The following is a 12,650-nucleotide window of genomic DNA, read 5'->3' as shown; positions in this document are numbered from 1 at the left end:
TTCCTGATACTTGTCAAAGTCTTTCGCTATCCTGGGTAGCCTGAATATGGATTTACAAGAAACTCTCTCAAAATAAGCGTCTTCCATTCACCATTGTCAGGCACATAGATCGTGCTCCTAAATCTAACCAAGCCATATGTTGTGAGGTGAGATTCCTCATCCTTATCACCCTCACCTTGTTGTAATCTATGCTTCAGTCGATGGTACCTCTCATCATGTTTCCCTGCATCCAATATCCGCTCCTACAAATATGTCCCATAAGAGCTCACAACTGAAATATGATTCACCTTCACTCTCCTACTGAGATAAAGTGCAACCTCATTCTCTTTGCCATTGATGTACCTTATATCAAAATCAAACTCATTGAGCATAGCCAACCATCTTGTTTGTCTTGCATTCAAATTAGGTTGGTCAAACAAGTTCCTCAATCCACTATGATCACTCATCAAAACGAACCTCCTGCCAAGGAGATAATGTCTCCATATCTTCAATCCATGAATGATAGCTTCCAACTCATGCTCATTCAACTTCTTTGATTCATATCACACTACCTTCCCTTCCTGCATCAGGATTCCACCCATTCCTTCCTTGATATTATCTATAGAAAACCAAAAAGTATTTATCAAGATCTGACATCCTCAAAACTAGAGCATTGGTAAGAAATTGCTTCAACTGATCAAAACTAGTTGCACACTCAGCCATCCATTCAAAATTCTTCCCTTTCCTCTACAAGTATGTGATAGGATAGACAATCTTGGAGGAGTTCGTGATGAGCCTCCTATAATAACCTACTAGTACCATGAATGATCTAACCTCATACACATTCTTTGGAGTTGGCCACTCCATGATAGCCTTAATCTTATCTAGATCCACTACTATCCCTTCCTTGGAAATAGCATGTCCTAAGTAAATAATCTGAGTTTGAAAGAAGCTACACTTGCTAAGCTTGAAATACAACTTGTGCTCCCTCAACAATATCAATAATACTTCCAGATGCTCTACATGATCTTCCTCATTCTTTGAATAGACCAATACATCATCAACAAAGACTATCATAAACTAATCTAGGTAAGGGCACAACACACTATTCATCATGCACATGAAGATGGTTGGAGCATTGGTAAGACCAAAAGAAACCACCACAAACCCATAGTGTCCATACCTTGTACGAAATGCAGTAATGTAGATGTCTTCTTCTTTGATGCAAACCTAATGATATCCTGATCTCAGATCAATCTTCAAAAGTACTGCAAATCCCTTCATTTGATCAAAAAAATCATCAATTTGAGGCAATGGATACCAATTCTTGATGGTCACCTTGTTCAAATGATTGTAATCAATGCACAATTTGAGAGTATCATCATTCTTCTTTACAAACAACATTGGTGCACCCCAAGGAGACACACTTAGCCTTATGTACCCCTTATCGAGCAACTCTTTAAGCTGCAAATTCAGTTCCACCAGCTCGAGCTTGCTCATCCTGTAAGGTGCCTTAGATGTTGGTGTTTCTCCTGGACTCAACTCAATAGACAAGTCCACTTCCCTATGAGGAGGAAAATCTAGAATCTCTGCAGGAAACACATCTTGAAATTGTTGTAAGATAAGATACCTCCTTGTGGTCTCACCATCCTGATCCTACTTCCCTTTGTCACTGGAAACATGTACTGCAAACAATAAACATCCTTTCCTATGATTGCACTTAGCTTACATGGTTGTAACCATCCTCACTAATGTAGGCTTCTTCTTTCCCTGCAAGACTCTCTTTTCTCCATCCTCATCCAGGCACTCAATGACATTCTCATATAAATCTATCTTTGTCATATGAATCAACAACTAATCCATGCCCGAAAGCATTATATATGCACCCAAAGGAAGCAAATTCAAGTTTTTTGTTGTAGGCATGCCATTAAGCTCAAATGTACAAGATTTCACCCAATGATGAACTCTTCTCTTGTTCTTTGTAGCCAACTATACCAACCAAGATTCTGCATGCACTTCCTTATCCAAATGGAACTAATCCACTAGTTCAGGACTAATATAGTTATAATTCAATCCACGACTAATCAAAATAGAAACAAATTAATCACAAAGCTTACCTTCCATCTTGATAATGGATGCTTGGTGGTTTATCTGCATGTTATCAACTATTGCATAGATCTGAGGAATGCTATGACCTACATCCACATACTATATGTGCCTCTTGAGCACTATAGATCTGAGGCCTACCACTGTAATACAAAGAACAATCTCTCTTACAATGATGTCCACCATAAGTCCAACACTTCAAAGGTTCTTTGCACTACCTTTATTCTGATACTCCACAAGTTGAGACTCATGTCCTTTCTCAACTACATTGGACTTCTTATGCGGAGCCACATTTTCCTTTTCACCTACATCTTGAGACCTTCCGTGCTTATTGGACTATTTTCCTTTAGTCTTCTCGCTACCCTTTTAGTCATAATTGAACTCAGGCTTGTGCTTTGATTGTTCATAGCAATGATTTAACTTCTTGATGGATTCCTCTAGTGATTGAGGCTCGTCAAACTCAATATGATCTTTGAATGATAATGGAAATATGTTTATGAAACTTTGGATCTTTACTTTCTCATCCTTGATTATGACATATATCTCAACAATTATAGGAATATGGTTGTATATTCTTCATTTGTCATGCAACCCATCCTAAGCTCATATAATTCCTTGGCATATCCATCATAATACCTCTTAGACAGGTACTTCTTTTTGAAAAAAAATTCAAATTCTTCCCAAGTCAGTTGCTCTTCCCTGATGCCACTGACATGCTTAAAATTTTTCCCACCATATATTTATTTTTTCTTTGAGAATGAAGGCAGCTATATTGGCTTTCATATTCTCTCAATATTCATGAAGTCTGAAAATTTTCCTTATTCCAAACAATCATGATTTTGTATCTTCTGATTTGTTCATCTCACCATCAGAAGTAGGAGGATTGGACTTCTTGAATTCCTCTAGAAAATACCCCTTCTCACTCCTCCTATAATGATGATGGCAATGATGTCTCCTAGATGTAGAGCTAGAATAAGGTCCATGTGCACTATCCCCCCTCCCAGATGTATCCAAGAGTCTGCCTCTCTTTATTGTCTCATCCTTGCCCATATTATACCTTTTCTGAGACATGGTTCCATCTGCCCCATTAGTCTTTTCTTCATGCCTATTTCCATGACTAGTCCCCAACTATCCTTGCTTATGTAAATATGAAAGGATTTGAAGGATGATTTCATTAACTTCAACTTGCTTTTCTTGAGATTTTGCAAGCCTTTCTTATGCTACAATCAACCTCTCATTATTTTCTTTGCAACGTATGATCTCTTCCTTCAAACTTCTCATGTATCTTCTAGATCAGGAGAGTCCCCCTCTACCTATTGTTCAACTTATTTCTCCCATCCCACTAATTTCTCTTCTGGTATGTATGGGGAGATATGAAATGTAATCCACCATTCTACTCTTCATCTCTTGGCCTTCTATTTCCTGCAACATATCACTATTAGATCAAATGAAAGGCATAATCAAAACATTACCTCAACTAACTACTGGTGAGGTTATTGCATCTAAACAAGTTAGTCTATATTAACATAATATATAATCATAATATCAAAAGCATATCATGCACATGGATATAATAACAATGCAAATAAGTAGCTGACATGCATGCATGGTAAACATATAGACAAATAGCATGCATGCATAACAATCTACATTTACCCCAAGTTCCAGTGCTATGAACCTACTCTAATACCACTATGTAACACCCCACCCCACATTTACCCACTTTTACAAGCTCACTAGGGTAAACATGATTTGAGAGTTGTTATGCATGACCCAACTTCCAAGATTAAATTATGGAAATGGGGCATAACTTTTCAAACTTATTCAAAAATTACTACAATGCTCAGGAACACATTATCACACCCTTAACACCCTGATTCCACTGGTGACCTTTTCCCTTAGTCTAGGCCACTCCTTCATGTTAGGATATTCTGACACATAGGAAATAGCTAAACATAACTTGGTCTAGTGTATAGTTAGGTAAAGTGTGTTTCTTTACTATGTACTTTTGTAACTTACAATCTGATGGTCACAATATGTAGTGATCCGATGGTTGATTCTCTCCTCGGTATTACCGACACTTGATTTATGGCTTAACACCCGATTGGTCCATGATCTCTATTTAAAGAGCATGGAGGGTCATTTGTAGGTTAACCTTTCATGAGATAATCTTATGTAAATTTTCATTCTTTTATTAATAAATTGCCTGAAGTGGCCGCGTTGGCTCAGGCCGTGGACCGTTTCCCTCTTTGAGGGGTTTTAACCACGTCAAGAATATTGGTGTAATGATTTGTGATCTATTTGTGAGAAGTTTCCTTTGGTGTTTTGTCTGAGGAATTTACCCTGTAAATTCCTACGTGGTATCAAAGCCATTTGAGGGCCACATCCGTTGGTGATCCAAATCTAAAGCCAGTAGAACTGCATTCGACTGTCGTTTCCTATATCTACTATTTATGACTACTTTCGGGCCAAGAGGACTGCTCTATTGTGTTAGGAGCATCGGTTCCAGTGAGAAACCCCTTTCGTTTCATGTGAAAAGGTTTCCGGTAGTTCTAGCTACGTCATTTTTGAGATCAGGAGGTATACAATGTTTATTTGCAGTTTTTAGTTATTTTCTCTATGTTTATTTCAGTTTATTCATCTCTTTGTTTTTTATTACCGGATCTATACCTTCATTTATGCATATTCTCTTTGCCCCGTGACTCTGTGCGATCTGGGCAAATCAAAAACAAAAAGGAAGGATTTTTCTCATGTGTATGCTCTTTTCCGCTGCGCCTTAGTGTGATCTCGGAAAATCATAAACATTGAGGAAATTGTTTAGTTTCCAGGTAAAGCTAACTTCAAACCATAAGGTTTGTTTTTTTGTATGTCCATGTTGGGTTTTGTGGTTTTTGTTTTGTAGGCAAAAAAGATCCTTCTCAAGTAAGCACGCACTCCAAAGCTTCAGTAACTACAAAAAAAAAAAAAAAACCTTCCTCTTTTCCAAAAATTACTAACCTTTTAAACTAGCTCACTTGGTCCAAAGTTACTTTATGAGAATAGAGGTCTTGGGTTCAAGTCTTTCTTTTTGTTGAGTTACTTTTTCAAAAATCACGTGTATCTTATGTTTTAAAGTTACTTTATGTAAAAGTGTTCTCACCCATTATAGAAAGTGAGTCACTTATAATTCTAAAGTCTCTTTATCTTTTTTTTAAGTTACAATTTAGTGGGTAGCTCATAAAGTACCATTGTAAAAGTGACTTTCACTTATTTATAAAAGTGAGTCACATAAAAAAAAATTGTGAGCTAATTAGATTTATGTTTAGAAAGGGGGGGAGGGGTGGCAGAGGGGGGGATTTTTTTTTAATATAACATTATCATTCATTTCCGCACATTCACGCACTTCGTCGGCATCTTCAACAACTTTCTTTCAAAAAGCCATGACTTCTTCATCCGAAAGTTGTTTTCAGAGTCGTTTTTTTTTAATCAGCCTAATTTTTCGAGATATTTCCATTGGAACACTTAGTTTCAGCATCTACAGGGTCAGTTTTTGTTAAAATGGAAAGTCCATGCCAAGTTATTCTTGACAGCACCAACTACTTCCAACGGTGGTCCTACATTTTGGATTTACTTAGAAGTAAAGGTCTTTACAGAATAGCCTCAGGCCAAGAAACCAAACCTCAAAATGAAGATAAGGCAGCCAAATGGAAAAATAGGCAAGATCAAGCACGTGGGTTGATAGGGATGTCTATTTCTCTAGACCTTAGATTCCATATCGCAAAACTTGATACTGCTAATGAAGCAATGAAACAGCTCACTAAAGTTTTTGGAATTAAAAATGAAATTAGAGCCCATTAACTCAAAAATGAGTTGCTTACATTGGACCCCAATAATTCTTCTTCCATTGAAGATTTTTTGTCCAAGTTCAAGACCCTTAGACTTCTCTTGGAAGGTGCTAAGGTTAAGAAAGAAGATGGTAGCATTATCTATTTCATTCTTACTAAGTTGGGACCAACATATTCTATGTTTGTTTCCACCTTCCATTCTATTAGAGAAGCCTTTTTTTCTCAAGGACAAGACTACAAGTCCCCCTCTTTTGATGCCTTTTGTGATTCTTTAATAAGAGAACAAGAAAAGCTCTTATATCTTGGTCTTCTTAATCTTGGAAACTCTTCTAAGAAAGCCTTAGTTGCCCAGCAGCAACCAAATTCAAAGAATCCTAAGAAGCAGTATCCTAAAAAGAATGGTCTTAAACCAAACAAGGGTCCTAAGCAATTTCAGCCTCAAAATGATGAGGCAAATAAAAACAAAGGGAATAAGACTGATAGACATTGCCACTTTTGTAATCGAAATGGCCACTTAGAATCCAAATGCTTTAAAAAGATGGAAGCCTTGGAAGCAGCAATGAAGAAGCATAACATCCATTTGAATCACTCTTCTACTTCAACTTCATCTTCAGGAATAGCACTTTCTGCATGTGGTTGTCAAGCATCTCGATCTAGTTATGCACTAAATGTATCTTCTTCTTCTCATCTCATGAGTGGCTCATTGATTCTGGAGCTTCTTATCACATGGCCAAAAACAAAGCCATGTTTTCTTCTTTAAATGATTGTAACACCAAAAATATATATGTTGGTGATGATAGATATCTTAGTGTTGTAGGGACTGGAACTATTCACCTAGATAATGGTCAATTTAATGATGTATTATGTGTTACAAGCTTATCCTGCAACCTTCTATCTGTATATCAGATAACTCATTCAGGTGAAGGTAAAATCGTTGAATTTTCACCTCACGATGTTGTAATTAAGGACCTAAGAGATCCTAGACAGATTTTAGCTACTAGCATTGCTGATGATTCTACAAGGTTGTATAAGTTTAACAACTCTGGGTCATCAAATCTTCTCTCAGTATTTGTTGCTCATAATGATGAAGTGAGTAAACTTTGGCATGAGCGATTTGGTCACTTAAATTATCACTCCCTTCAGAATCTATGTAAAGAAAATATGGTGACAGCTCTTCCAATGTTATCTTGCAGAGATGGTGTTTGTTCCAAATGTGTACTCGGAAAACATCATCGAGATAGTTTTGAAAAACGTGCCTCTTGGCACGCCTAATCCCCATTGCAGCTTGTGCATAGTGATTTATGTGTTCCACTTCTAGTTGTTCCATTTTCTGGCTACAAGTATTTCTTAACTTCCATTGATGATTTCTCCAGATTTCTCCAGACGCATTTGGGTATACTTCTTAAAACTCAAGAGTGAAGTATTTAACATGTTCTTGGCCTTTAAGGCCTTTGTTGAAAAACAATCTGGACATCAAATTCTTAAGCTAAGATCTGATAATGACGGACAATATGTTAACAACAAACTCATCAACTTTTTCACCGTGAATGGAATTCAAATGCAACATATTGTTCCATATACTCCACAACAAAATGGTGTAGCTGAAAGGAATAATCGCACCTTAAAGGAAATGGCTAATTGTATGCTTCAATCTAAAGGACTTAGTCTTAACTTTTGGGCAGAAGCAATTAACTGTGAAAATTACATAGTAAATCGCACTCCTACTAAGGTTTTAAAGAATATCACTCTAGAAGAAGCATGGAGCTCAATTAAACCAGATGTAAGTCACTTTCGTGTTTTTGGAAGTGAAGCATGGGCCCATATTCCAGATGAGAAACATAAAGCTCTAGAGCCTAAGAGTGAAAAATGTATTTTTGTTGGATATTCTGAAGATGTCAAAGGATATAGAATTATTCCACTTAAGTCCAAAAATGTTATCATTAGAAGAGATGTAAAGTTTGTTGAAAATATATCAGCCTATGAGCCTAGTTCGGCGGATGTGACACCTCTCTCTATCCCTTCTTCTTCTGAAAATATTTCTTCTTCAGATGATGACAACGAGGATGACAATCCTCCCCCACCTTCTTGGGATCCTCCTTCGGCTCTGTTAACACCCAGGTTGTTCCCTTTGACTCCTGAGGGAATATGGCCGGGGTAACCACTAACCAAGCTTTGGATCACAGGTTCTAGCCAACCTGTAATCAGAGAGGGCTCTCTCTTTGACTGTTTAACTTTGTTCTTAAGGATCTTAGGCTAGATATGAGGTGAGGGTTTGGTTTGAAAATTTTGGTTGAATGATGTCTTTCAGTACCTAAGGTGATATCTTCAGACAGTTTTAGACCATTGGGCAATGGAGTCTGTGGTTGCAGGTTGTTTGAATTTGTTGAGTGTGATTATTGAAGCAACAGGGCCATTTAAATATTTCATGAAACAAACTTGAAATTGTAATGATGAAGTATGTTTAACCAGTGGAAGGCAATTAAGAAATTTCCACTAAATTGGTGATGTGAGAAAGAGATGTATTGACCAGGAGCAGGTTTGAATTCCTGAACGATAATCACTGTGAAAGGTATAGTTTGGAAGTGCAGCAATTAAGAATTACACTCTTATAACTATAACTGAGGAAAACATACATAATAGCTTAGATTGAGTTCAGGGTATTCTATGAATAAATCCTGAAGCTATTCTTTTTCTTTGCCATTAAACTTGTGAAACAGAACATGAATGGATTATGAAGAAAATAACAAACATAACGAACAGGTTAAAGAAACTTATTGTTCCATGAAATACGCAGGAATCCTGTAGCATTCAGCAAGCACACCAAAACGCATCAGACAACACAGAACTTTGGAAATTCCATCAGCTTTGTTGTATTAAAACTCTGAACATTTACAGCATAGTATCTCCTGAAGAGAAAATCAACAACCCCTGCAAGCTTCTGCGAGGGGGAATATATACAATCGGTTATACAAAAATATCTGAACCGCTAAGTCACTTGATAAATAAATGCGCTCACCAACTTTACAAAATAGCAGATAAGGAAGTTATTACTGCTCTAAATACAAAATGAATACTCTTTAATTCTGTCAGAAGTCTTTTTGACCTTTGGAGGTCACTGAGTCGGTTGAGCGTTCTGCATTAATGCTGAAAGATGTGTCTTTATGGCTTTGTCATGTTGTAGCTTTCTCGGCCCTGTCATCTATAGCTGTCAGTGTTGCTTTAGTGGCCGAATTGGTTTGCTGAGCTGGCTCAGTCCACTCTTTTACTGTCACAGTAAATGTGTCTACTGTCTGAACACGATGACTTGTTTTTAATGCAAAAACTTGGTGAAAGCCTCTTGTTTATAGTAACAACTGTATCATTTTGGTCCACCATTCCTGTGTAGGCAGTTGATGTCTCAAAATTGCATCTAAGGTTTCATCTGCCTCTGTATATTTGTAGAAGTTTGGAGGCACTTCAAACAAATGTTTGATCTCATTCATAATAAAGAATAAGTTCTCTACTCTGTCATAGAGACTTTTCCCAGATGTTGGCCCTGTTTCCTCTGAGGTACTTGATCCTGCAGTGATCTGATTGGTAGCAAAAGTATTCACCCTTTTGGCATAATTTTCATGTGAAAGTAGCCTCCCTGCGCTGTTCAGCAAGCCAGGAAGGCCTTTTCTCTGTAATGCTGCAAACTTATCCATGAATTTGTTTACTTCCGTTTGCATGTCCTAGCTTCTTCTATCCAATGTTTGTACCAGGCTTCTCAATGTGAGGACCCTCTTTATCAGCAGGATGGTTTCAGTTCTATTGGGGATCCCCATTGCTGCCAGCTGAGGACCTGTGCGGTTATTGAGAACGTTGATCATTCTATTGGCTATCTCAGGCATATTGCCTAGAGATGCTCTTACTCTTTGGACTTCCCTGTGTGCTTTGCCTATGAGCTCCATTTGCTCATGAATAGTATCTATATACTGCCACTGATCTGTTATTGATTGACCAATGTTGGCCCATAAAACTGTCTTGACCTCAGCCACCACTTTGTCAAGGGTGAGCTCTTTCTCCAGCTCCTTTATCTTCTCCTTGAGAGCCTTTATTTCTCTTCCTTTTTCAGCTACATTTTGCTTAGACTTGTCATATTTTTCATTCAGCTTAGCTAGATTCTCCTTGGCTTCATTTAGCTCTGCCATTTGGGCTTCCAGGGCTTGAATCTCATTCATCAGCTTCTGCATGTCAAGGCTTGGAGCCTGCTCTGATGTTGGTGCTGGTGCTGATGTAGATGGAGCTGTCTCAACTATTTGCACTGTAGGAGGAATGACAATTTGAGGGGACTCCTCAAGGTTGATTACTTATGGAGGGGGCTGAAATGTTTGGCCTCCTTCTTTCTGCTGTAGGGCTGCCTGCAGTGCAGCCTCTGTTTCTACCATTTTTCCTCTGTCTGGACTAGTTGTTTATGCAGTGTTACCAGCAATGTTGATACATCCTGGTCCTTTCTTCGCTGGGCAACCCCCTCTATTTGAGGGTGAAGAGTTGCTGGGATCTTTATTATCTTTCTTAGAGCTGCAATGTCTGAATCTCTTATCTTTAGCAGCTCCTTTATAGCTTTAGGGTCCTTTGGGTCATGCCCAAGCTATATGATTATATCCTCCAAAGACCTTATCCTGTTGTCTTTGGCCTGAGAGGATGCCTTCTCCAACTCAAGTTGGGCGGTTGTATTGTTCAGGCTGTTTTCCAACCTATGTGCCAAGAAGGTCTTATCTGCAAGTGTAGAATACACCATCTCACCCGTTTGCTTGTGAAGTTCTATTTGATCCATAGGGTGGATGTCTTTTGCAAGGACCTCAAGGTTGGTCCTTATATAGTCTGCAGCTGACTGTGGCTGCAGCATGGTTGGCATGAAATGACTCATGGTCATTTTCCCCTCATTTATGTCATAAGCTGACATAAGCCTCTGCTGATTTGTAGGGGCCATTTTCAGCAATTGATTATAGATCTGGAGCCTGAGTGGCTCATTTCTCTTTTTTATGTCAATGAATTGTTGCTTGATGCCTGTTTCGGCTCTCCTTTGCTGACTTGAGGAGCTGATCTCTCCTCCGATTATTCTTTCTTGTTCCTGCTGGAAGGAACTGGCAGATGCCTCCATGCTTGGTGGGCCCATGCCCAATGATTGTCTGATGGGCATCTCTTCTTCAGAAAAGGGATTTATCCTTTGCCTTTTCTCCCCTTGAGTTGTGGATGTGGTGAGGGGAGTCTCCTGCTCTCTATCCCTCTTTCGGTTTCTGTCTTCATTCTGAGGAGTTTGGAGCACCGAGGCCTCCACAGTCGTTTCCTGCCTAGGAGGCACAGTTTCTTGAGTTTGTTGCCCAGTGGACATTGGGGCCTCAATTGTTTGTTCTTGCTTCATTGGCTGCTCTTCTTTTTGATGTTCTTTTTGCTATTCTTCTGTATGAGGTGGTTGTTCCTGCTCCATCTGCTTTTCCTTGCCCTTGCTTGACACCTGATGTACAGTTCTAGCTGCTTGCTGCTGGGCTGTAGAAGATGAGGCAGCTGCTCCAAGTTGCCTTTGATAGGAGGAGGAAACCTGCCCACAAGTTTCCAAGTCAGCCTCTTTTTTAATGTTCTTTGCCTCTCTTTGTAGCATTTTCTCTCTAGTGATTGCCTCTTCTAGAGTGCCCTCTTTCCAACTTCGTAAATTGGCATATTTTTCAATGTGAGGCAATCTGATGTGAGCATAGCCACCCAGTTTATGTTTTACCCTCCTGAGAGAAATGAAATGATTAGGGTCATAAGGTACCCAACGGAAATTGGTTTCTAATTGGAGGCTCTCTAGGATCATATCTGCTTCCTTCCATCCCTCCTCCCTTTTGTTGTAAAGAAATGGGCCTAGCTGGTTCCTGACCTTTAGTTGCACCTTCTTGTTTTTACTGTGGAAATGGACCAGGTCTGCATTTCCAAATTGCCTGAAATACTCCAAGGCAAAGAGTCTCATAGGGACATATCTTGGCAGCCTATAAGGGTCCAACTCACAGCCATATATTCTGATTACTGTATGGTGTTGGTAAAAGTACCAATCACCAATGTTGTAGGCCTTTGAGAGATGGAGTATTCTTTGCATCTCATCGGTCAACCTGGGAGGAGGGACACCAAATAACAAGGTCATAGCTGGATGGATAAAAAGGTCTATGAATTCACAGTATGTGTATGGTGAACAGGAGGTGTGATGAAAAACTGAGGTCCAAAATACTACAGACCTTGGGTTTCCCTGGGCATCAAGTTTCTTGAGAGGAATAGGGAAACTGTCAGGTTGATAAAATAAGAACAAATGATAGATGTATGAGGTGTATCTGAACACCTTCTCCCTCTCCAGATTCATCAGTTTCTCATGAATCTTATTGGCAATGTATATAGCATAATCATAATGCACAGCAAGAGGCTTTCCAGGGGAAAATATGGACAGCATGGCCATAATAGTGTCATCAACATCCTCAATTCCCATGTACCCAAGGACATAACTGATCAAGTCCACAAGCATTTTTCCCAAGTCATTGAGATATGGATTTCCAATAGGAGGTGTTCTCACAGCTTTAGAGCTTAGCTGAATAAATAACTGATTAATCTTGATGACCTGGGCACTGGACAGCTTGCCCCCCTTCTTTAATAAGTCCATCATAGAGAGAGGAGTTAGTGGCTTTGCAGTGTGAAAGTGCAGCATCTCATTTATGGCTTCAGGGGTGATATGGAACAAGACTGAACCTTTGG

Source organism: Pinus tabuliformis, chromosome 4_2 (assembly GCF_031772625.1).
Source record: "Pinus tabuliformis cultivar Carrire ecotype Pingquan chromosome 4_2, CPIR1, whole genome shotgun sequence".
NCBI classification, from domain to species: domain Eukaryota; kingdom Viridiplantae; phylum Streptophyta; class Pinopsida; order Pinales; family Pinaceae; genus Pinus; species Pinus tabuliformis.
Note: the sequence above shows the minus strand (reverse complement) of the source record.